Source organism: Monodon monoceros, unplaced genomic scaffold, assembly GCF_005190385.1.
Source record: "Monodon monoceros isolate NGI ecotype Baffin Bay Population unplaced genomic scaffold, NGI_Narwhal_1 Super_Scaffold_4, whole genome shotgun sequence".
Taxonomy (NCBI): Eukaryota; Metazoa; Chordata; class Mammalia; order Artiodactyla; family Monodontidae; genus Monodon; species Monodon monoceros.
The window spans coordinates 55305966-55332512 of NW_021703781.1; the positions used below are offsets into that span (position 1 = coordinate 55305966).

Below are 26547 nucleotides of genomic sequence, written 5' to 3' on the forward strand. Positions count from 1 at the left end.
GGCTGCATTGGGTCTTTGTTGCTGTGTGCGGGCTTTCTCTAGTTGCAGCAAGCAGGGGCTACTCTTCGTTGCAGTGTGTGGACTTCTCATTTTCGTGGCTTCTCTTGTTGTGGAGCACGGGCTCTAGGCACGCAGGCTTCAGTAGTTGTGGCTTGCGGGCTCTAGAGCACAGACTCAGTAGTTGTGGTGCACAGGCTTAGTTGCTCCACGGCATGTGGGATCTTCCCGGACCAGGGCTCAAACCCGTGTCCCCTGCATTGGTAGGCGAATTCTTAACCACTGCACCACCAGGGAAGCCCTGTTGTTTTTTATTTTGTTTGTTTGCTTGTTTGTTATGCTCTAGAAGCTCTTAGAATTTTATTTAATTTTATTTAACAAAAATTTTTTTTATTTAAACAAGGAATAAAAGCTCACACTTTATTAAATTTTACTTTAATATGTTCAAGTGGTTTTTTAAAAAATTCCATCTTGTTGGTACTCAGCCTGAAATCTTACACTTTTCTCTAATTCTGGGAAATTCTGGGAATTGTTTTACTCATTTTTTTCAAATATTGCCTTCCTTCCAGCTTTTTTTCCCCTCCTCTTCTAAAACTTTCATTTTAAAGACATATCTATCTTCCATATCTATTAACTTTACCCTTGTATTTTTCATCTCTTTATTCCTTCCTGATACTTTTTGGGAGGGTTCATCAACCCTGTCTTCCAGTTTATGAATTCATTCTCAGTCTGAATCTATTTTGCCATTCAACTTATATATTTAGTTCTTCACTTCAGCTATTATATTTTTCATACTTGATAGCTTCTTTATACATTCTCATTCCCTATTTCAAAGTTATAATATTATCCATGATCTCTTGGAGGATTTTTATTATGATTATTTTAAAGCCTTGTTGTTGATGGTCCATTAATTCTGCTTCATTTCATATATGTTCATTTTTCTGGATTTTCTTTTATAGGGATTGTACTACTCAATGTCTTCTTATTTTTCTTTATGAGCTCATGTTCCCCTGGGGTATCATTCCCTTGGCTGATGGTGTGTACCTAGGAAGGGAACTACTACTATCTGGATCCTTAATTTTGCCACCACCTCCAGTGACCACCACCCCCCCGACCCTGTTTGCTTAGGCAGGAGAGGATGTGCCTTTGGATGAGCCCACTGGGTTTCGATCTGGGCTCTGCTACTCCTGAAATGCCACTCTCCAAGGTGGTCCTACCTTTACTCTGGAGAGAGGTTCAACATGGGGTGGTTAACAGGAGGTGAGAATGCCTAGCAGTGAGCTAGAAGGAGACCATAGAACACTTATGTAAGAACTAGGAAAAAAATGTCCCTTTCTCAACACACTTTATGACATCTGCTAAAACAGCATCATTATGAATATGCATATTTACAATGTTTACAATGCCAGTGGGACCCCTTGGAGTTATATTGGGTTGGCCAAAATGTTCATTTGGTTTTTTCCATAAGGTGGCTCTAGTAGCACCTAGTTGTCTTTAACCTCATTCGAAACAATTTTGTTAGATTGCATGTGACAGCTGTCATATCAGCGTGCATTTAAAAAAAATTCTTGTCAAAATTGGTGAATTTTTGTGTAGCCATTTTAATATTGAAGATGGAAGGAAAAAAGCAACATTTTCGGCATATTATGCTTTATTATTTCAAGAAAGGTAAAAATGCAACCGAAATACAAAATGGAGAAGGTGCTGTGACTGATCATGTCAAAAGTGGTTTGTGAAGTTTTGTGCTGGAGATTTCTCGCTGGACGATGCTCCACGGTCAGGTAGACCAGTTGAAGTTGATAGTGATCAAATCGAGACATTAATTGAGAACAGTCAACGTTATACCACGCGGGAGATAGCCAACATACTAAAAATATCCAAATCAAGCGCGGAAAATCATTTGCACCAGCTTGGGTATGTTAATTGCTTTGATGTTTGGGTTCAAAATAAGTTAAGCAAAAAACCTTCTTGACCATGTTTCTGCATGCAATTCTCTACTTAAACGTAATGAAAACGTTCTGTTTTTAAAACAAATTGTGACGGGCAATGAAAAGTGGATACTGTACAATAATGTGGAAAGGAAGAGATCGTGGGGCAAGTGAAATGAACCACCACCAACCACACCAAAGGCCAGTCTTCATCCAAAGAAGGTGATGTTGTGTATATGGTGGCATTGGAAGGGAGTCCTCTATTATGAGCTCCTTTCAGAAAACCAAACAATTATTTCCAACAAGTATGCTCCCAATTAGACCAACTGAAAGCATCGCTTGACAAAAAGCAACTGGAATTAGTCAACAGAAAACGCATAATCTTCCATCAGGATAATGCAAGACCGCACGCATTGTTTCTCTGATGACCTGGCAAAAACTGTTGCAGCTTGGCTGGGAAGTTCTGATTCATCCGCCATATTCGCCAGACATTGCACTTTCAGATTTCCATTTATTTAGGTCTTTACAAAATTCTCTTAATGGAAAAAATTTCAATTCCCTGGAAGACTGTTAAAGGCACCTGGAACAGTTCTTTGCTCAAAAATATAAAAATTTTGGGAAGGTGGAATTATGAAGTTGCCTGAAAAATGGCAGAAGGTAGTGGAACAAAAGGGTGAATAAAGTTGTTCAATAAAGTTCTTGGTGAAAATGAAAAATGTGTCTTTTATTTTTACTAAAAAAACCAAAGGCACTTTTTGGCCAACCCAATACATTCTGCACAGTCTGCATAACCGTATGTGGATATATGTCCTGCCAGCCTCCCCACTGGCCTTATCGGCATTATGTTACCCTGCCTTCTTTTGGAGCCAGGTTGATTGGACCAGAAATGGATACCTAACTCAGCTGGCCAATCAGATTGGTTCTCCCAGGAACCTGAAGTTGGGATACAGAGCTCTATTTTGTCATTATTGCATTGAGAGAAAATGCAGATTCGTGGCTGGGACAGCCATTTCCTGACATACGTCAGTTAGAACTCCCTGATTCCAAGCAACAGAAACCAAGTTAAACTTAACTAGCTAACTTAGTTTAAGCAAAATGGAACGTTTTGGAAGGAGTCTGGGAAATCTGGAGAACCCAGGGACCAGGAAGGAGGAACAACAGGAGTAGCTTCACACAAGAACAATCTGGCTCGGGCTCCACGCGGGGGTGAATGACCTCCATCCATTTCCTCCTCCCCTGTGTCTCTCGCTTAGGACCCAAAGTCTTGGGAGAGAGCATCTGACCAGCCAAACTTCACTCCGGTGCCCAATCCTGGATGTACAGTGATGATGGAAAGAGGGGTCCATCCTTGGATTGTTGGGTTTTTTCCTAACTTAAAGGACACTTTTATAAAATTATTTCAAAAACATGAAACAAAGCAACATTTCCTCTTGGTTCTCAACTTCTGATGTAGGATCTGGTGGTAGCGCCTCCAGACACTGTTGCTCTCCCAGCCAGTTTCACCATCACCGTTCCCTCCCTCTGCCATACTGTCCACCCCTCCTGCCCACTCTCCTTGTCCTCAGGAACAGATGTGCCTTCTTCACTATTCACTTGGCTTTCTGTCATTTCTTCAAGGTGTCCCCTCTATCGCCAGTGGAATGCTCTTCCTTTCTTTCTTTTCTTTGGTTTATTAGCTGCTTGCTCTTCCCGGGAACAATACTGATTGGACCGCAGTCAGCTTGCTCTGCTGCCTCTTTCTCCCTTTCTCTGCCCTTTGTGGACATGTTTCTCTGCCTGTGCAATTTCAGCTGCGATTCTCTCCATATCCACTTCTAACTTTAAATGGCACAAGCTTTTTTCTTTTTTTTAAAATTGAAGTATAGTTAATTTACATTGTTGAGCTGGTTTCTGATGGACAGCAAAGTGATTCAGTTATATATATATATCTATCCTTTTTCAGATTCTTTTCCCATAAAAGGTATTACAGAATATTAAGTAGAGTTCCCCATGATATACAGTAGGTCTTTGTTGATTATCTCTTTTATATATATTAGTGTGTATATGTTAATCCCAAACTCCTAATTTATCCCTCCCCCTGCCTTTCCCCTTTCATAACCATAAGTCTGTTTTCTATGTCTGTATGTTTCTGTTTTGTAAATAAGTTCATTTGTATTTTTTTTAGATTCCACATATAAGTGATATCATATAATATTTGTCTCTCTCTGTCTGGCTTACTTCACTCAGTATGAAAATCTCTGGGTCCATCCATGTTGCTGCAAATGGCAGTATTTCATTCTTTTTATGGCCAAGTAATATTCCATTGTATATATGTACCACATCTTCTTTATTGATTCATCTGTTGATGGACACTTAGGTTGCTTCCCTGTCTTGGCTATTGTAAATAGTTTGTATCAGCTTTATTCATAATTGCCAAAACTTGGAAGCAACCAAGATGTCCTTCACTAGGTGAATGGATAAATAAGCTGTGGTGCATTCAGACAGTGGAATATCATTAGCACCAACAAGAAGCTATCAAAGTAGCGTACTATCAGGATTCTGCTAGTGGTCCAGTGGTAAAGAATCCACCTTCCAATTCAGGGGACATGGGTTCAAACCCTGGTCGGGGAACTAAGATCCCACATGCTGCAGGACAACTAAGCCGGCACACTGCAACTACTGAGCCAGTGTGCCACAACTACTGAGCCCACGCACCACAACTACAGAGCCCATGCACTCTGGAGCCCCCACGCCACAACTAGAGAGAAGACTGCAGGCCGCAACGAAGATCCCGAGTGCCACAACTAAGACCCAACACGGCCAAAAATAATAAATAAATATTTAAAAAAAAAGTTTGCAACAAGTAACCACCTCCCTCCCTCACCTTTCTTATAATAGGGCTTTGCTGAAAGCTTTCAGGGAGTTCGGGGGTTTTGTTTTTATTTTATTTATTTACTTTTAAAAATAAATTTATTTATTTATTTTTGGCTGTGTTGGGTCTTCGTTGCTGCGTGCAGGCTTTTCTCTAGTTGTGGCGAGCAGGGGCGGTGTGCCAGCTTCTCATTGCGGTGGTTTCTCTTGTTGCAGAGCATGGGCTCTAGGCGCACGGGCTTCAGTAGTTGTGGCTCGTGGGCTCTAGAGTGCAGGCTCAGTAGTTGTGGCGCACAGGCTTAGTTACTCCGTGGCATGTGGGATCTTCCCCAACCGGGGCTCGAACCCGTGTCCCCTGCATTGGCAGGGGGATTCTCAACCACTGCGCCACCAGGGAAGCCCTTGGAGTTTTGTTTTTTTTAAAAAAAGGTAGCGTACTATCAAGCATGAGCTCTCAAGCCATGAAAAGACATGGAGGAAACGTAAGTGCATATTAATAAGTGAAAGAAGCCAATCTGAAAATCTACATACTATGATTCCAATTATATGACATTCTGGAAAAAGCAAAACTATGGAGACAGTAAAAAGATCAGTGTTTGCCTGGGCTTAGAGAGGAGGGAGAGATGAAAAGGCAGAGCACAGGGGATTTTTAGAGTGGCAAAACCATTCTATATGACACTATAATCGTAGATACATGACATTATGCATTTGTCAAAACCCATGGAATGAAAAGAGTGACGCTAATGTAAACCATGATCTTTGGGCAATAGTGATGTGTCAATGTAGGCTCATCAGTTGTAGCAAACGTACCACTCTGGTAAGGGATGTTGATAGTGTGGAGTGCTGTGGAAGCAGAGGCAAGGGGTATACAGGAACTCTCTGTACTTTATGTTCAATTTCACTGCGAGCCTAAAACTGCTCCAAAAGTCTAATTAATTAATTAATTAAAAGAGACTCTTCCTCTAAAACAGCTCCTGCATGGCTTTTTTTACTTATGTAAGGAAGGTATGATGTGGAGGAATTATGATAGGCCTTCATAAATTCATTCTGTTCTATATTTTCTGCTTCATATTTGTTTAAATATCTTTGTTTCTCTTCATCAGTGAGTTCTTGCCCTATGCCACCAATAATCTTGCCAACTTCCCGCAAGTTTAGGTCAGGGTTAGAAGCCTCTACTTGGTCCCAGACTTTTGTGCTGTTTGTCATGTAGGGCATCAGTGGCTTATCTTTGGTGGTTTTGAATCATAATACCAGAGGACACCATGACCCAGAGGTTAGTGCCCAGGTTCCTCTCGGCCTGTAGTTCTAGGCGAGATGACTCTATGGATTGTTTCCCACAAACCCTCGTCTGCTGGGCATTTAGGTTGTAGGAGCTGGAGTGGGAGGTGGTGTCATAAGATGATCTTTCTGACATTGTGAAAGATTAAGTTCTCAGTTCCTTAAGAATGACTATGAGACACAGAAACTGTGCCCACAGCTCCAGCTCCACTCCCATCTTTCTGGTTTTATAGAGGGAGGAAGAATGCCTGCACTTACCATCCCACCAAGGTCACATCCAATGTGAGTGGGCTAAGTTCCTGTATTCATTATAATTTCTTATTTTCCATATTCTTTTTTTTAAAGAAGTGTTTGATATTTGTTTGTTTGTTTGTTTATTTGGCTGTGCAGGGTCTTAGTTGGGGCATGTGGGATCTAGTTCCCCAACAAGGGGTCAAACCTGGGCCCCCTGCATTGGGAGTGCAGATTCTTACCCACTGGACCTCCAGGGAAGTCCCTTATTTTCTATATTCTTGATTCTCTGGCAGCTGGGGCCTTACTGACTGGGGAGAGATGGCTCATCCTAGGGTTAACCAGTTCTTAGAGATCACAAACAGGGAGGGTGCCTTTCATATATAAACTAACCAGTCCATAGTCCATACTCCAAACCATCTCCTCTTACGCTCCAGGAGACAATATCCCTCTGCCCTAATCATCCAGGGCTAGATACTAGACTACTACAGACCATCCTATAGCCCAGAGCCCACTGAAATTATTCAAATTTGCAAATTCTAAATCTCCTTACCCTCCCTTGCCTTGACTTTCCCACAGAAACCGCAATAAAGGCTCATGCCCATGCATTCTTCTTGCTCCTTCTGCCTCCTGAATGACCCTGATGCTTCCCCATGTGGACCTGTGTGGCAGGTATGGCCCCTCCTCTTGGGATCTATGAGTAACAAATTATCTTTTCAACAGCAGTCATCTCCTGATCAGTTGACCTCATCATACCTGAATAAAAACAAAAGCCAGGGTACATTTAAAAACAGTCCTCCATAGGAAACAGGGGTTACTAGGAAGGGGATATAGATGTTGAGTAGCCCCAAAGTGACAAATGTCCACAACAAGAGTGCAAAGAGAAGCAGATAAAACCAATTGAGAGAGAGAGAGAGCGGGAGAGATCATATGACACACAGTGGGTAAGCTTGCATGACATTTGGGGATAATAATCCCAGTTATCACTTTCAGGTGCCTGTATCTAGGTCCTTATTAGGCCCAGCTTCATCCCTGAAACTTGAAGTCTGCGACAGACTTGCTGCTATTTCCTTCTAGTAAAACCTGTTTTGGTTGAGCACGTTGAGTATGTTTCTGCTCCTTGCAGCCAGTGATTCCTCGAACAGGGAACTTTGTTCCCACACAGATGCACCTCAACCTATAAAAAGGTTTTTTCCCAGATGGTGGCCAGTCATTGTTGGCCCAGGCACCTCCTGCCTCCCCCACTGCCCTGCCCTCCTTGCACCCTGTCTTGTCCTCTGGTCTTAAGATTCAAGGCCAGTGCATTTCTAGCCCTGATGCTCCCTCCTCTTCTCATTCAGCTCCCTCTCACCTTGTTTGCCTTGCCCCCTAGTTTGACCTCAGGGTGGGGTTTCCTTTTGCAGAGCAGAGGCCCCTCATTCCCCCTTTCCACCACTGCTGCTGGGGCAGCCCCTCAACCCTGGCTGGCAGATGCTGGCTCTGTAACTTCTGATTGTCGCCCCCCAGTCTTGCTGCCCTACCTTTATTAGCCTGAATTCCAGCCCCTACCTTTAGGAACTGTCACCGCCTCGGGAAGACCCCCTCCACCTCCCTAAATGGAAGGTATTCCATTACATGGTAAAGTGTGGATTAAGTAGCTGTAGGGAAATGTGACAGAATGTCTGTCAGAGTTGGGCTGGACTTGCCAAAACTTGGTGTAATGTGGGGACCCCATCAACATGCCCCCTAAGGAAACATGAGTTGAGTGGAGCCTGGGGCGGGTCAGGATGCTCCAGGTGAGCGGCAGGAAACGGTGTGGGGGAGGGGCAGACAAAGATCAGGCGGGGGGGGGGGGGGGGGGTGTCGAGCAGAGAAAGAAGGGCTCCCGGTGGGTGGGGGCAGGAACTTCCCCCTCGCAGCTGTCGGAGGCAGTGGACCCTCAGGATGTCCCACTGCATTAGGGTGGGTTGGTTGGGGCCCAGCTCAGCTGCTGGTGGGGTGGGGGAGGGGTATGGAGGGGGTTGGGAGGTGGGGGAGGACAGTGAGCCAACATGTGATTCAGCCTGAGGCCAGAGGCCCCTGGACCCCAGAGGAAAGGCCCTCCCTCCAGAGACGAGAAGCTGGTGGTTGCTGCTGGAGAGGGCCTGCGCCTTGGGGCAGCTGGACGGCCCAAGACTGGCCAACAAGAGCATCCAACAGGGTCGTCTAAGCCCCAAGAAAGCAACTGAGCAAATCCCAGAAATGGACCAGCCAGATTCTGAGACCTTTTGGTCTCAGTGCCCGCCCCACCCCCGGGGCTCCTCCCACATTCCTTTGTCCAGAATGGACACTCCCAGCCGCCAGCCCCTCTGTCCATCTGGGCTGGTGGTCAGTCAGGGCTCAGCCCAGCTTTCCCTCCTCGGCCTCATCCCTGCCATCCTCCCCCGCACGCCTGGAGGTCGGCCCTCCTCCACCTCCGAGGCAGCCCAGGGCCTGCCAAGCCGAGCCCACCTCGCCCCAGCCTCGCCTCAGCCGGGACACAGCCCCTCCCCGCCTTGGCAGGCTGAGGCACCTGAGGCTTCAATTACTGCAAAGGCTTTCTGGAAGCAGGCGAGAGAGAAAGTTTAAACTAGTTAGTGAGTGAGTCATCTGGCCCTCCCAGCCCGCATGACCGGAACACCCTTCCTGCCTCAGTCTCACCCTCCCCACCAGCCTCTCCAGTGACCAACCACCGGTTTGCTCCTCATGTGGACACTGTCCTGGGGCCAGGGCCCTCCAAGGCTCCTCTGTCGCCCACCATCACCCACAGCATGTCACGCTGCAGCACACCCCCACCGTCGATGGAGCCAAAGCTCCCCCGCGAAGCGCTTTCCACAGATGCGTCCATTTAACCCTCACAACGTCCTGAGGTGGGTACTATTATGTCCTTTTTACAGATGAAAAAAGCGAGGCCTAGAGATGTTAAATAATGTATCCAAAGTGACACAAGTTGATGGTGGACCCAGGTTCAAATCCCAGCAGTCTGACTCCAGATCAGCACTTTTAAGCAAGACCTAGCCTCTCTTCTCTCTCCCTTTTAGAATTCCCAGCTGTAACACACACACTCACTCACACACGTGTGTGACATTGCAGTGGCCCTGCAGCTTTGCCTCTGGCTCTCCTCCCATCACAAGCACTTCTTGTGCACATTGCAAAGCCCGGTTCATCCCACACTTACTCTCCCTCTTCTCCCAGATCAGGAGAGGAGAGAGCCTCTTAACTCTAGTGTGTGTGTGTGTGTGTGTGTGTGTGTGTGTGTGTGTGTGTGTGTTGGGAAAGGGGGCAGTTTAATTGAGGTGACATTTTTTTAAACCAAAGTATAGTTGATTTACGATATTGTGTTCGTTTTTGGTGTACAGCATAGTGATTCAGCATTTTTGCAGATTGTACTCTATTATCGGTTATTACAAGATAATGGGTATAATTCCCTGTGCTATACAACGTATCCTTGTTTCTTATCTGTTTTATATATAGTAGTTTGTTAATCCCATGCCCCTAATTTGGCCCTCCCCCCATTAAGGTGACTTCTTTGTGAGATTTCTGCTCTGAATATCAGTTGTGGAAGGATCATGAGGAGACTAGGAGGGAAAGGCTGGGACATGGGCTGGGGGGGGTTACAAAAATGACCCTAAGCCCCATTTCTTTCCATCCAACTGTGACCAGAGCCTCAGCCTCAAATTTAGGGAAAGGAACAAGGAAGTAGCGTGTTCAGTGGGGCAGACAGGGTTGAGAGACCATCTCCTCACCTCTCACAGCTGATGGCTTGGAGGGGCAGCATAGAAGAAGGGCGAAAGCACAGGCTCTGGAGTCAGACAGGCCTAAGTCTGAATCTCACTGCTTTGTGGCCTGGGACCTTTAGAGCCTCAGTGGTTTAATCTGTAACCTGAGATAATAAATAGCAGCTGATTCTAGCTGTTGAAAGGCGTGAACTCCATTTGGCAACCGTCATAGTACTTGTTGATCCAGGAAAGAATCATCAGTGGATGCTAAAACTACTGGGCAAGAGTTTATGGGGCGAAAAGACAGTCTCAAAGCATCTCTCCACAGAGCATTTATTAATTTCAAAGGGAAGGGACTTCCCCGGTGGGGCAGTGGTTAAGGCTCCGCACTCCCAATGCAGGGGGCCTGAGTTCGATCCCTGGTCAGGCAACTAGATCCCACATGCATGCCGCAAATAAAAGTTCACATGCCACAACTAAGGAGGCCACATGCCACAACTAAGGAGCCTGCCTGCCACAACCAAATAAATAAATAAATTTAATTTAATTTAAAAAAAATTCCAAAGGGAAAAAAGTAACCTTTGGCAGGGACCACATTAACCTAGTGACCAAAGTTAATATCACCAATAATGGGACCAAATGACATCCTGTGCCTCTTGATGGATGCACCAAGGAGGATGCAGAATCACTCATATGGTATCCCTGTCTAAATGCACAAACCGAATCTAACCATGAGAAAGCTGTCAGACGTCCAAGACTCTTCCAAAAAGTCAATATTATAAAAGGCAAAAGAGATGAGAAGAATGTTTGCAGATTAAAGGAAACTAAAGAGACATGACAACTAACCACAGTATATAATTCCGGATTGGATCCTGTATCAGGAAAAAACAAATGCTATAAAAGACAGTATGGGACAAAGGGCAAAATTTGAATATGGACCATATATTAGATAATAGCGTGTATCAATCACATTTCCTTAGTTTGGTAGTTGTCGCAAGGAAATGTCAGAAAATATACTTGTTCTTAAGAGATATGTGCTGCTGCGGGGTGGTGGGGGACATGAATTGGGAGATTGGGATTGACATATATACACTAATATGTATAAAATGGATAACTAATAAGAACCTGCTATATAAAAATAATAATAAAATAAAAATTTAAAACAAACAACAAAAAAAAGAGATATGTGCTGCTGAAGTATTTAGGGATATGATGTTTGTAACTTACCCTCAAATAGTTCCAAAAAAAAAACCTAAAATAATTACATCTCTGTGTGTGTGTATGTGTGTGTGTGTGTTGGAGAAAGAGAGGGAGAATAAAGCCAATGTGGCAAAATATTAGTTATCAGTGAATCTTGGTAAAGGTCATTTGGGCGTTTATTATACTATAGTTCTAACTTTTCTGTAGGTTTAAGATTTTTCAAAATAAAAAGGTTGTTAAAAGAGAGTTACTGATTAACACAGCCTGGCACTGATTTAGACCTTGTTAGATGATAGTTCATATTTTTGCAGGACAGTGGGTCCCAAAGGCAGCACAACCCTGGGCTTGCAGTGAGACCCAGGGTCAAGGTCCTCACCCATCATCTGGCTTCACTGAAATCCCCAAGCTTCCACCTTTGTATCCACTCTCAGAATCTTCCGGCCAGAGCTGAGAGGTGGGAAACGGGAGGAGGTGGCCGAGGGGTGTGAGGAAGACAGTCCTTCCTCTTTCCTCACCCTCAAGAATTGTATCTTTTGAGAGTCTGGACAGATTTGTCCACATGTATTAAGTGGTTTGTGTTGAGCGATTTGCCAACAGAAAAGATATTGATTGAGAAGCAGGAATGTTCCACTGGCTCACCCTCCTGCCTCTTGGCAATGCCTGCACCTCCGAGTACCAGAAAGGTGCGACACCGTCCCCGCCCGCCAAGGCATCACTCAGCCCTGGGAAAGCCAGCCTGAGTGTCAACACTGCGGCAGAGAGAAGTGCTAAAATGTATATTTAAAGATGTCTGAACAGACTTGTTTGAGAGACAACTGGAGCTGTGAAGTAATCCAGATGTCTCCCTATGTCTCAGTTTTGAAGGCAGGGTTTGCCTGCAGGCCTCTGACCTTTAATGTCTTTCTATTATTTTTAGCATTTAACAAAACTTTGCTTAAGACTTGGGGATGACAGAAATCAACGCAGAGAGGAGCTTATAACTGCTGCTAGCAAGGCTACTTACCTCTTAAGACCCTCTCTGGGACAGAAGTCAGCTCAACGTAGGATTCTCCAGGCCTAATGCCTGGGCCAGTGACGCTGCACCAGGTACAAACATTTCTTCCATAAATTGACGTCCTCTGAAGCCCTAGTGGCCCCGTGAGCCAACGTCTGCAGCCCCAGTCGGCAATACTAACCCATGGGGAGAGTTAACAGGCTCTTGCTCAGAGCCCTGCTTCTAGAATCCTCCCCCAGTGTAAGCAAGGGTCCAAGAGCCAGTGGGCTGAGCCCAGGCAGAATAAGTCACAGCAGGAGATTAAAGTTCCAGGGAGAACAAGAACATAGGAAACCAAAGGGCTGTTGGCAGAATGATTCAGATCTACAAAGACAGGGCTCTGAGGGAGAGCTGATCAGGAAGACAGAAGAGGAGGATCTGGAGCCATTACTACCATTTTTCTCACCCAGCTTCCCTGCTAGTTATCTGTCACACCCCTGGCCCCTGAAATGAAAGGGTGTGGGTGGGCTGGGGGGTGGCAGGTGGTGTCTCACTGCAGACCAGTGGACACTCCCAATCAGCTCTATTCTTTAAGGAAGCCCCCCCCTTCCATGTGTGCATTGAGGGGCTGCCATCGCACTATCCTTGCCCTTCTGGCTACAATGATCAGCCAAAGGAAGGGAGTGTGACTCAAACTGAGTCATTAGCTCCTTAACTGGGATTTTGCATACAAGTAACAGGAGAGAGAAGGCCTTTTTAAAATCTGGGATCCCTTTATTTACTCTGGGTGATACAAGCCTAGAGTTGTCAGCCTTCCCCATATTCCATGTAAAGGTCCAATATGAGGGAATGAGGCCAACACAGAGGGGAGTAGAGCCCCAGTGACATTGTTGGCATTTCTCGATCCAGTTGTTCCTGAAGTCCTTTCCAGTCTGTTCATATCAGTTACATGAACTAATCTGTTCCCACTTTTCTTCTTGGGATACTTAGAGTTGGACTTCTGTCTCTTCTTTAAAAAAAAGAAAGAAAGAAAGAAAGAAATGGTCCCTGACTAATACACTGTGTGAGACTCCTTGTCCCCCAGGCTAAGCAGAATCTCTCTCTCTCTCTCTCCCCGCCCCCCTCTATCATATTTTAACTACATGCAGAGATTACAGTTTAGTGGCTAAAGCTAAAAGGTTGTATACATTCAGGACTAGGGCAATCATTTGGTTTGAGATTCACTGCTGGAAACAAAAAAGAAAATTGGTCTGTTGAGATAAATATAGGCAAGAAAAAGAACCAGATGGGCACATTGAGAGAGACATGATTTTTCCAATTCCTGAGCCCCAGTGTGCTTCCTGCATTTCCTTTCTGTGATATTCTGAATTCCTACAATACCTACAATGCCTTAGGCTTTCTTGGGTCTAAGTGACAGAAACTCACCCAGGCTAACTTAGGCAAAAAGGGTAGTTATCATAAGGATAGGTGTCTCCTGGAACCCAGGGACAGGGGCACCCCTGACCCCAGGAGGGCCTGGAAGCCAGGCAGCCTTCTCTCTCCTGGTTCCATGGTCTCAAGCATCTTACTTGAGACCCACTTCCTTCAATTCTCCATGGGCACGAGGCTGAGCATGGCTGCTTCACAGCCCCTGAGTGTACACATTCAAGCGGCCACAGAGATGACCTGATCACCCTCTGGCCTTTGTCTAAATGAGGAGAAAGGCTCTGGTGGGCCCAGTCTGGGTCAGTCTCCACCTCTGCTCTGATCAGCCACGTCTGGTAGAGTGGGGGTCGCATTGTACCCCGGTTTCTGCAGCCCACCTCCGGGGAAGGCTCAAAGAGGAGTCCTCTATGGCTGTGTTATATCAAGCTCCTTTGGGTGGGTTTCCACTCACTGCCATCAAACAGAGTTGACGAAAACAGCTACCGATAGCCTTGGGGGCCAGTTTGCCCCTCACCTCTCCCTATCAGGATGTGTGGCTCAGGGGCGTGACCAGCTGGATCGAAGGGCCCGTTCTTCCTAAATGAGTGCAGAGAACATTCTTCCTCAACCAATCTCATGTGAACAACCAGCATTCATGGTGGTGGCAGTTGACTGTCCCTTCCTCCCCCACCCACAACCACCCCGAGGAGAACTGGCCAGATGTTTCCCACCTGGACCCATCATGCATCCTGTGTAGTGTGACTAAGAATCCTACAGACATTCCATAGGCAGGCTCCTACCTGGCATGTACATGACAGTTGTTCAGGAAGGACAAGTACCAATGTTTTACCATCTCTGGACAATCCTGGAACCATACAGACTTAGCACTGAATGGAGAATTCTGGAAGTTGAACATGATTCTACAGATTTCACTAGGGCTGCAGGGGCTGAGGCAGGTCAGCATGAATCTTGGGCACCTCTCCCAACCCTGCACTGAGGACTGTAAAAGATATCAGTTCCACCCGGAGGCCAGAGGTTTCTTTCCTGAGCACCTAGTCTGCTTGGTGAAGACCCTGGAGTATGTCTTTAACGTCTCCCTCTTCCATGATTACTTGGCAACAGGAAGCCCTGGATGTAGGGTAGGATGGGGGCTGCCTGATGGAGCACAGGCCGAATGAAGGCTCAAAGTGGGAAGGGCAGCAGGATGTTTCCCATTCAAGGCTGTTAGTATAAAATGAAAATATGACTGGCTTGCATCAAAGCAGAAGCACATAATTACAGCCTAATATGATTGAAAGGGATAATTCAGAATTTAGAATAAAATATAAAGAAATGCAAACATTCAGGTGTGTCTAGATTCCCTCACTCATCCAGTATTGTCCTGTTCCCCATCACTTTCTAATCTAACTCTAATTTTATCCTTCAACTTGAGTAGAATACACTTTCCTAAATCATTCAGAGCATATCTTGGCTTGTTCAAGGCCCAACCTCCTGTTTGCCTCCAGGCCCCCGTGGGCAGCTTCCATTTAGCTTTTAGGATTCATGCTGGCAGGAGACATGTGACTGCCTCAGTGCTTCCACTGGCAGAGGATGTGTTCCAACAGGACACCTCGTGAGTAATAAAAGCATCAGAGCAACAGCCTAAGTGGCACAGGGAGGAATGCACTGGAGAGGGGGTGGGGGAGATCCTGCGGTACAAACATGTCATTAACGACTAAAATGATGACAAACCACCAGGAAGGAAACGATAGAGACTTGGGGAAAGAAGAAAGGGAAGGTTAGGCGAGGCAGGACCTCGGCCAGGTGATGGGGTTTAACACCATCAGTGATGAGTCATGTTGATTACATGTCCCCAGATGTGATGTGATATGATGAGGAGGGCACTTCACCTCTGCGGTCTTCTTCCCAAAATCCATAGCCCCAGTTTAACCATGAGAAAACCACCAGGCAAACCCAAATTGAGAGACAGTCTACAAAATCCTTGACCAGTACTCCTCCAAACTGTTAGGGGCATTAAAAAACCAAGGAAATCATGAGAAGCTGTCACAGACAAGAAGAGACTAAGAAGACGTGACGGCTAAATGTAATGAGGTATCCTGGATGGAATCCTGGAACAGAAAAAGGACATTAGTGGAAAATCTAGTGAAATCAAATAACGTGGAGTTTAGTTAAGTAGTAACACACCAATATTGTTGGCTTAGTTGGGATGAATACACCATGGTAATGTAAGACGTTAACAACAGGGGTGCTGGGTGAGGGGTATATGGGAACTCTGTACTACCTTTGCAACTTTTCTGTACAGTGTTGGTTTGGTTTGGTTTGGTTTGGTTTTTTAAGGTAATGCGGGGATTGTGGGGGTGGGGGTGGGGGCAGGGAGGGCAGGAGGACCTGGCTTTCTGGTTGGAAGGAGAGGGAAGTTTTGAAAGGAAGAAGTCCTAAGGAATCTGAAGTAGGACCAGAGAGGCTGCGGGTCTTGAATGAAACAGGCATCCCTGCCCCAGCAGCCCCGAGGAAGCGGCTTCCTACAGATAAGGTTAGCACGGTTTCCCTTACCTGTGGATGGCAGAGAGAGATCTAGAGCTGAACTTCTCCAACTCCAACGGGCACACGAATCACTCAGGGAAATCCTGTTAAAATGCAGATTCTGACTCTGCCCTTCTGGGTGAGGCTGAGATTCTGCTTTTCTCACTGGCTCCCAGGTGATGCTTGATGCTGTTGGTCCCAGGACCACACTTTGAGTTGCAAGAGGCTGGAGAGACGGACGTCACCGCTCGCCTGGGAGGAGGGAAAGAGATGCTGAAAGGGAAGCTGCAACCTGAAGGCACGATTCCCAACCTCCACAGGGCCTGAGTAGAGGGGCGGGCTCGCGCGGTGGCCGGAGCAGAGCAGGAACAGAGCGCAGACTGCAGAGTCAGGAAGCAGGTCCAGTTCTGATCGCCTGCAAACTGCCACACTGGGCGGTGCCTTCGTCCTCAGCCTCGCGTCCCCATCTGCACAAAGGGCATCCTAACTCCCGGTGCCTGTGTCTCTAGATTGTTCTGGGGATTGAATGTGAGGGTCTCGGCACACAGAGCAAGTCCTTGTTGAAATAACTGAGGCCCTCCAAAACAGCTTCAGATGACTTACAAAGATGGTGTTTCCCGGTTTTTTTTTAACATGGCTGTACCCTCATGAAGCTACTTTTGCTTTATTTATTCATCATTCAGTCATTCAACAGATATACATCGAAAGCCCACCATCCAAAAAATTTGCTGTCTGAAATCTCCAGTCTCGTGGAATACAGATTTAGAGGTTAGAGCTGAAGAAAAGGGAAAGGCCAGCTGGATCTCACCTCTACTTGCCAAGTCCCCCTTAGTCTTTCTCCATCTGCTATGCTCCCTCCCTCTGACCTCCCTCCCTGGCTGGGTCCACAGAAGAGAGAAAACTGCACCGGTGGGCCACCTCCAGGGACCCTCCTGCTGGTGAAGGTGTGCCCTTCCCCCCCAGCCTCCCTTCTCCCTGGCGTTTACCTCCCCTTTCTCTGGCTGTAGGGCTTTGGCCGAAACCTCAGCCACATCCTGACCACTGTCCTCTCAGGGGCCAGGGCTATGGAATTCCTGCTCATCCTCAAATTTAACGTATACAAACACATTTATATGCACAGTCACAGGAGTTTCAAAATCAAATCAAGGTGGTTTCCTCACAGCAGATACAAGGAAAAGAGAAAGAAATCGAGGCTGTTGACTTCTGCTGTGTCACAGACACTTTAGGAATCTGATAACAGCATAGAATGCGTCACCACCCAGAAAAACACACTTAAGCACAGCTGCAGGGGTTTCTAGGCACTGGGTTAAGAATGCCAGGTCTAGAGGCTCCTGTAAGCTTAGGGATACAGGGAGAGCACAGCCAGACAACAGGCTAAGGTGGTGGGTATGATGAAAGCCCCTAGTTTTCTGTGTCATCACACGGTCTGTATGCCCTCAAGTCCCCAGCTCCATCGGTGGTCACCCTCAGCCACACTTCACACCATCCCACAGGTCAGGGTGAAGACTTGCCCAGCGGTGCCTCCTGTCAGCTGCTTCTCCTGGGACCTTCAGGAATCTCAGTGCATTGTCCCATTGGTGTGGAAACCCTGGGCCACTTCTTTCTGGCCTGTGGCTGATTCCACTCTCACTGCCCTCCAGCATTATTCTTGGTCTTCCTCCTCTTGGGCTCAGGCTAGCACAAAAAAATAATGCACCTTTTTTCCCAGCACAGAAGTCCACAGACCTTTACTCAGAACCCAAAGAGATTAGAAGGAAATAAACAAGAAGATACAAATGCATAAAAATAGTCCATCATCCCCAGGACATCTCCTTGACTCCAGACCTTGGCCACAAGCTGGTGGCCCTGGGTCTTGGTTTCTGCCCTCCCATCTCCTTATCGCTGATCTCAAGGACTTTCCTTCTTTGCTTGCAGGATCTTAGCTCCCCAACCAGGGACTGAACCCAGGCCCCAGGCAGTGAAAGTGCTGAGTCCTAACCACTGTACCACCAGGGAATTCCATCAAGAACCTTCCTTCCTAAATGATCCCTTCACTGCTTTTTTCCTCAGGCTCCCTCTCACGCATCGCTCTATCACTGTCTTCCTCAGGTGCTGTATATGAGGAAGATGTGGCTGCCCCCAGGAACAGAGAAGAAAATGCTAGTTTTTCTACCAATATCCATGATCCCGGTCTTTCTTTAGCACACCTGAGTTTTATAGCTGGCGCATGGTCACACAGCTGAAGACTACACTTCCCAACATCCTTGCAGCTAAGGTGAGTCCGTGCAACTGAATTCTGACTGATGGCTATGAAGAGGTCAGCTGTAGGCCACTTTTAAGTTATGAGCTTAAAAGAAATGGGTATGTGCTCCTCTTATTCTTTCCTTCTTCCCACTGACTGGGAGGCAGACATGATGGCAGGAGCTAGAGCAGCCAATTTGAGCCCTCTCATGGGAGCCACCATGGGCCTCAAACAGTGACTGATACACAGTAGGTGCTCAATAAAGAATTTTTGGAGGGACTTCACTCATTTACTCTTCACAAAAACCCTATGAGGTAGAATTACTGTGTCATTAACTATTATCATCCCAACTTTACAGATGAGGAACCTGAGGCACAGAGAGGTTGAGTAACTTCTGTAAGGTCACAAAGGGTAGGATTTGAGCCCAGGCAACCTGGTTCCAGAGTCTGCTCTTAATTGTGATAGCATATAGACTGTTACATGAGAGAGAATAAACATCTATCACATTTAGCCTCTGTATTTGGGGGCCTCTTTGTTATAGCAGCTTAGATATCCCTTAATATACCCTCTGTGACATCCCAGAGGTGACTGTGGGTCTCCCCATTGCCTAAGGCCCAAGAATGAGCCCCTTGAAGGCCAGTTGCCAAGGAGGCAGACTTCTAGGAGGCAGCTGAGGGCGGCTCTCTAGGGGCTGAAGACTCCAAATTGAGTCCCTTCCTTTTCACTCCAGGCTCCGTACCATTAAAAATCAGCAGAGTCCCCATCCTGCTTGGGTCAGCAGCTCCTGAAGCACCCACACGTGCTCACTAACCCTCCCTTTCCTCCAACTTATCACCTCAAAGACATGGGCACACTCACACTGCACCCCAATGAGGACACGACCCCTGAACCCTCCCCAAAGGGTAATGTTTTTTCTGTTATTTAAATCAACCAACATTTCAACAGTTTTGCAGTTTACAATTTACAAGGTACCACCACAGAATCTAAGCATGGAAAGATATCCAGGATCTATTATTAAGTGAAAAAAAAAGTAAGTTTCAGAACAATATGCATGTTCTTTTCTTATTTCTACATACATATGCACACATCTATATGTCTGTGAAAATGCAACCCCCTCTCTGGAAATAGTGGCTACTCATGACCATTCTGGAATGGAGCAGGTCTGACTGTCACCCCCATTTTACAGATGAAGAAACTGGCTTTAGACAGGTCAAGGCCCAGACCATAAGGCTAGCATGGTTGAGACCCCTGTCCCGCACCTCAAAGCCCTGCTGTTTCCAATAGACCTGCCTCCTGTCTTTCTAGGTCAATGTCTAGGTTATTGTCCCCACAGTTCACCCAGCTCACTACTCCCTACCCCAACCCCAGCGTCTGCCCTAGAACGAAACCAGAGACAGGCGGTCTCGGGGGGAGCTTTTCTGGCAGGGCCTCACTGCCTTCTTATGACCAATAACACTAGATAGTCTTGGGCAGTGGATCTCACCCAGTGACAAAGGAATCCCAATTGCCTGGAGAACATGATAAAAATGTACTAGCCAGCACCCCCCGAACCAAACTGCTGATCCAGGCTCAGCCTCCTGTGGGGTTTTTTAATAACAAGTTCTCCCCCACCCCTGGCAGGTGAACTTAACCCACAGCCACTTTGTTAATATTGGAAAGTGACGTTAGGTAAGCCCCTTCGTGTGAAGGGTAAGGCCATGGCCGTTTTCCCCTTTTTTTTCCCACAGAGATCAGTTACATTTCTTTGGTGGGAGAGGTGGGCTGGGAAGAAAATGTGGGAACAATGTGGAAACCTTGGGGCACTGCAAGAGAGATGGCCTCACGTGCCCACAAGGAGGAGAAATCTCTGAAGGAGGGTCCCCCTGAACTTATTAACATCTTACATCTGGCACTGAAGTTCTTGAATAATAGCCGGCATTTGTACTGAAATGTGCCTTTTACAAAGCTCTTTTGGGGAACATTAGGCTCACCCGGCCCTCAGTGCAGCCCTCTGAGGCAGGGATTACTGTCCCTAACTCACAGATGGAGAAACTGAGGCTTAGAGAGATGAAGTGACTTAAAGTCCCACAGCTAGGAAGTTACAGGCTTAAACCCAGGATGTCTGATCCCTAATGACAGACATGATTTCCTCAGCTGTAAGCCATTGTGTGTATGTGGGGGGGCCGGGTATGGGAAGCTGGGGATTCTGTTCTTCTCACAGACTAGTGCGCATAAGAATCCAGGAAGGGGGCTCCCACACCACAGGGAAGATTCTCAGGCCTGGTTCCCAGGGATTCCATTTCAGTGGCTCTGGAGTACAGCCCTGAAATCTGCATTTTCTCAAGCTCAGATTGGCATACAGCTGGGCACATCAGCCACATCTCCCCTGCTGCCTTCTCCCAGACCTATGGAGAAGGGGACACGAGGTGTCCTGGCTCAAAGTGTGGTGACTCTAAGGCCTCCCAGATGTCCACACTGGAGAGAGGAGGAAGCACCGTGCCCCCTCATGGGAAACTACTGAAGACCCCAAGAGAGAAAGGATAGGAATGGAAAAGGGCAGAAGCCCCACCACCACTTTCCCCATCTAAGGCCTGGGTTTAAGGAGTCTCATCTTCCTGGACTACTTAGAGTAACTGGAAATTTCCAATAGTTGTGGCTTACTTTGATCTGTGTCCAGATGAGCAGGAGGGGCCTGGATCAGAGCTCTGGGAGACCTATACACAATCACAGAGCATCACCTCAAATGAAAGGTTGTCACCAGATCTCATTACAGGGGGACCTTCGAAGTCCTGTACCCCTCCTTCTGTCACACACACACACACACACACACACACACACACACACACACACACACTGCCCCCCTCTCTTCTCTAAGGACAGTGCCAAAATCAAGGGCAAAGACCTAGAGTGACCTTTACGGACTGCCTCATTCCACAGCTGACCAAGGTTCCTGCCCACTCTGACCTTGCTTCACCTAGTTGTCCAGGGCTAGAGAATGCCCTGCAGTGGCGTGGGAGCAGATCCTGGGAGTGGGGCTCTGGTGAGAGTAGCTGTGCCAGGGTCAGGGGCTCAGGGTCAACAGGAGATGGTGGCAGCCTGGGTCAGCAGGAGGAAGTACTTTGTATTGGGGGAGTCAGTGTGTGTCAAGCATGAGAGGGACCTCGTGGGGTTCTCTGCCAGGGAATGGCTGGCTGTCACCTGGAAACTCAGGGATCTTGGCTCTTGTAGAAGTGCCAGACAGCACTGTCACCACCTCTCACCACTTTTTAGATAGTCTCTGAATGGACTGACCTGTTGGCACTCACCCTTCCCCTGACATTTCCATCTGTAGATTTTACTACCTAGAAAATACAGCCTGTCCTGTCAGGCTTGACAATCATACTGTGGAGGAAGAAATTTATAACTTTCCAGACACCGTATCAGTTGGGCAGGGAGGCAGCTGGCCCAGCAGCAGAAGGGAAAGAGCACAGAACTAGCAGTAATGGTGGAACTCAGTAGCACTGAGTCATTTCTTCCCTGTGCAAACCCATAAAGACCAGAGAAGCCTCTTCTTCCCGTTTGGGTAAGGGACCTCCTCCCTGAAGGCAGAGGGATGGCTAAGATGACCACCGGCAGATCAGATCAGGATCAGAGAAAAACAGATCCTGCTTTTTGCCTGAGTTTTGCAGCCCCTCAGGGCGGCAGCCTGCAGCAGTGCCGAACTATGGACAGCAGAGGGAGCTCTTGCCCAACCTTTCCCGCGCGGAGGAGGTTGCAAGGACCTGAGCTTTGCGAGCCGAAGGGTTCTGGTAATTTGCTTCCGAAGTCTGGGTGACTGCAGAGCAGCGCATGGCTGGAGTAGGAATAGGGATGACTAGAGGCTCATAACTTCGCTTTTAGGCACTCACCCGGAAGTAGTGGCCTCTTGCGATGCCCCAAGGAGGACCCTTTTTATGCCCCGCGCCAGCAGAGACATGGGCTTGCGCCTTTCTCAGCCCCACTCCATATCCGATCCCTGAAAGAGCGTCCCCTGCATCTGAGGGTTCCAAGGAGGTGCCCCCCGACCCCCCACCACCAGCTGCACCCCTGCTCTTCCTTGTTGTGGCCCTCTCCTAATGTCTCAGTGCCAGAAAGTGGAGGTGTAGCGTTCTCACGTAAGGGCTTGTGGTGTGAGAGTGGGACTACGTCCGGGTGGGCTTTGGGGTTTCAGGTGGGTTGCGGGGAAAGAGGTGGCTGAAAGGTGCATGCAGCTGTTGAGCACCTCCACAAATGCCGCTAGGTGGCGCTCGAAGCCCGCATCTCAGAGAAGCGCAGGTTTTTGAAGACCCTGGCTCAAGTGCAGGGGATTTGGCTTGAAGACTTAGGGAGGGCTGCAGGAAGGAGCCAGCTGAGTCCAGGGATCCTCCTCACTGCAGCAGAGGGACGGACTTGGTATTTGGGAGCTATGGAGCAGCCATGGTTTCCAGGAGGCTTGGAAAGGGCGAGGAGAAGAGCGGGGCCGAAGGCATGGCACATATTGCGAGGGATAAAGGATGAATCCCCCAGACCTTCCCCAGGAGCTGGAGAGGGGTTGGAGGATCCTCCATCTTTTAATCTGTCGTCGGATTAAAACCTATAAAACCTCCGGATTTATAGGTTTTGTTCTGAGGCCACTGGGAGAAGAATTCGGGGTCTCAGAATCCAAATTCGGCCCGGGAATTAAAAAATCCAAGATAATTCCCGCGTCTGTCCATCTGTCTGTTTTTCTCCCAGGATTTGTGGGTCTGTGTATCACCTCCTGCTCTGGGCCTTCCATACTCCACCCCGTGCAACCGGAAGGCGGGGGGAGGGGTGGCGGGGGAGAAATCTCCGGATCTTTGGCTTCTCTTTCTTTGCTCTTCCTTCAGATACCCTCAACGGCTTCCGCTGACTCTGGGAAATGTGCCCCAAGCTTTGAAGAACGGCCCTCACCCCCCTCAGAGTCCAGGACAGAAGGGGAAGGGGCTCTAAATGCATCTGACTCTGACACATTCCCTGGGTCAGAATTTCTCTCCAGGACACCCTGGAGTCAGGTGCCCTTCCTCTGCTTGAGGCCTTCCCTGAACTGATCCATCGGGCCCCAGTTTAGCTTCTCACCAAGGCCTGCAAATTACTGAGACTGTGATGCCCCAAACTTGTGGGATCCTCCCTTGGCACCATCCCCGTATTCGGAGGCTTGACCCAGAGGTCTCATTCCCTCCCGGCTCTCACCCTCCGCGTTCAATCCGGAGCCCGTCTGGAGGGAAGGGAAGACCTGAAGAGGCCGAGGGAACCTGCTGCCAGCTGCGCAAGCGTTAATCCCACCCAGCCGTCCAGAGATCGAGATCCGATGAGGGGCGATAGAAACTGTCACGCGCTGGCAGCCTCACGAAGTGCGGAACGCGGTCTGGCCTGGCGGACTGGAACTCCTAGGTGAGACCCAGACCCGCCGGCTTCCTCCCCTAAAGTAGCGGGTGGCGGGGAGAGGCTGCGTTCTCGTTATGGGGACATAGAAATGTGGGTTCAGAGACTGAAGGGAGCCGGGACTGGGACCCGGAGAGGTGGTGCTTCCCCTGCGGTCCACGCTTACCCGCCTTGCTCCAGAGGCATTAACAACGTCCCCAGAGGTTGCCAACCTCCTGGAATGGGGTAGGTGGGCTTGAAAGGACGCTGAATCTCCCTTTGGGCCTGCAGAGTCCCCTCAACAATCCGGGCCCTAGCTCCCTGTCCCTAGCAGTGCCAGCGCGGCGGGAGCTCCAAGGTCAGCGCGCTGGGACACGGGAAAGTGAGGGCCTGCCGAGTGGGTGGCCTGGGGCAAAATGAATCCAGGGTTCTGGGAGAAATTGGGAGAAGTGGGGGTTTGAATGACCGCCGCCCCAAGGTGCCCGTTTTCCAAGCTTCGGCACCACATGCTGCCAGGCCTCGGTGGGGGCGGGGGGGCGGATAGAGCCCGCCCCTGAGAGTCCCCTCCCCCTCCCCGAGGCCGGAGGTATTACTGCTGCTTGATCAGACCTCATTTCCTGCGAAAATGGAGACATATCCAGGGTCCTTAATAAGTGAATGACGAGGCTTCGGCTGTAATTGGGCTTCCGGTTGGTGGCTATTTCCTTAAACTGACAGTGGAAACAATGTAAAGCCACAGCGCCCAAATATAATTATATGATTATCAGAAAGAGGTGCAGAATGGATTTGCCCAGACCCGGAGGCAATCACCTGAGAAATGGGCACAAACGCTTACCCAGACCAAGGGACCCAGGAACCCCGGACCTCCACACCGACCCCGCATCCAAGCGGGCGCCTCAGCAAGCTTTGGCTTCTCCTCCCATCCTGAGCCCCGCTCTGCCGCCGCCATAGGGAGACGCAGGGCCTTTATACGCTGGGGCGTGGGTGGGTCTTCTCCTTCTGAGAGGAGGAGGGTCCTCCAGTTCCGGGGGTGGGGGGCGGCCTGGCTGAGAGTCCCCGGACCGGTGCCCCGGACCGCGTACGCCGGCTGCATATTTCTATGCATAATCCGATTTTCTCCATGACTATTTAGTTAAACTCTTTTAACAACAGCTACATAATTAGAATTTGGATTGCCATTAATTTTCCCTGGGCCTCGAACCATTTGCAGCTCACACTGGTAATTAATGCGATACATCACTAACTTTACCCAGCGCCGGCCAGCCGGGCTCAGATCGCTCGGCCCGCGCCTGGCACCCCTGTGCGGGTCCCTGACACTGGACCCGGCTTTCCGAGTGGGGGCCGTTTTCCTCCCTCCAAAGCCAAATGCCTCGGCCCGCGCAACCAAAGCCTTCTTTCCAGGAAATTTCACAATTAAAAATATTTATCGGGAGCAGATTTACGTTTCTGGGTTTCCAGTCTCGGGGCGTCTGGGTAGGCTATTAAGAGTAATTAGCATCTTTTGCGCGTGCAGATTTACTTCGCTCATTGCCACATCACTCATCCCTAAAAGCCAGCGCAGGCGAAAACAGGCGCCGCCGCCAAAGCCGCTGCGAGACCCGTCTGGGTCTGACTAGGGCTCCCCCGGCCCTGAGCCCCCGTACGCTGCCCGCTCCTAGTTAATCTGGCCGAACTGCTTGCTCCAGGCCCAGGAGGCTGCGCGCCAAGCGAAAAGGTTCCCACCCTGGAGACGACTGACGCAAGGTCGACCTCAGGCGGCGGGGGAGAAGGCCCAAGCCAGGCTCTCCCCGCTGCCTGAGCCCACGGTCTGGACCCGAGGCTTCGCGACAGTGCACTTGTGTGCGCGAGCGAGTAGGCGTGTCTGTATATGCAAGATCTCGTGCGCGCAAGTGCACGTGCATGTGGTTGTTAGTGCGCGTTCCTGAAAATGCACGAGGCGCGCGTGGAAAACGAGCGCCTCAGCCCCCACATTAAACAATCCCTTCCCAGGACCGCAGCTCAAATGCCAGTCCTAGGCCATTCAGCTAGGGCACTGAGGTTCAGAGGGAAACTCGGACCCCTCCCTTGCCTTGATTTCCTTTCTACAGAGCCGGCCCCAGCCAGCCTGAGGGCCTGGAACGCGCAGCGCAGGGCGAGAGGGAAACTGGGAGGCCTGACGCCCGCTCACGTCCCAGCGCAGGTTGCCTGGTGCTGGTGAGAGGCCGCCAGAGAGAGGGCAGGCGGAGCAGGGAGTCACTGAACAGCGGCTGGCAGGACCGCTGGGGGCTGCGGGAGAGGTTGGGACCAGGTGGGAATGGGGTGGGGGTGGGGGTGGGGTGGGGGTGGGGGGGATGGGAATGGGGGGCGGACCAAGGTGCAGAGTGGTGGTGGGAGAACCAGGGCCAGCAAGCGCCGCGGTGGCTCCCGAGCTCCCGGCCGAGGCACCCACTCCGGGTTGGTTATTAACGCGCTGGGAGGTCCTCGAGCCGCCCAACTTTCTTCTCTTTAATGAGCCTAGAAGAAGAGGCTGCCCTGAAGGGGTTTGTTCATTAAAGATGTAGCTGGAGGAATATTGTCTCATTAATTATCTGGTTTTAATTACACTCCTACCCTTTGAATCCAGAGATGGGAAAAGTTGATTCAGTGGCGCCGCCCCCTTTAGCTTAAAGAGTCGGGCGGGGCAAGGAGACCAGGAGGGGGCGGTGAGGACTGCGTGTGCCCGGGAAGATGTGAGCAGGCCTTCGGGGTGTATCCGCCTGCGAATCCCCATGCGACAGGGTTCTAAGCCTGGGGTGGTGTGTGGATGTGGCCTGCGTGTAGATCTGAAAATGTGCGTGTGTCTGAGTGTGTGTGACCACGTGCTCCTGAAAGGCCGCGTGGACGTGACTT

At 48.9% G+C, this 26547-nt stretch overlaps 2 long non-coding RNA genes across 2 annotated transcripts in view; both read left to right on the forward strand.

Moving 5' to 3' along the window:
• Positions 1-8948, forward strand: part of LOC114883330 — a 33407-nt gene extending 24459 nt beyond the window's left edge. Inside the window, exons 2-3 of the long non-coding RNA XR_003790535.1 lie at positions 6864-6956; positions 8937-8948. This is a non-coding gene — a long non-coding RNA (uncharacterized LOC114883330). The remainder of the gene's footprint in view (positions 1-6863; positions 6957-8936) is intronic.
• Positions 8949-8958: 10 nt separating this feature from the next.
• On the forward strand, positions 8959-25106 carry LOC114883329. Its single transcript, XR_003790534.1, has 3 exons — positions 8959-9151; positions 18189-18354; positions 23166-25106. It is a non-coding gene; the product is annotated as an uncharacterized LOC114883329 (long non-coding RNA).
• The last annotated feature ends 1441 nt before the right edge of the window (positions 25107-26547 follow it).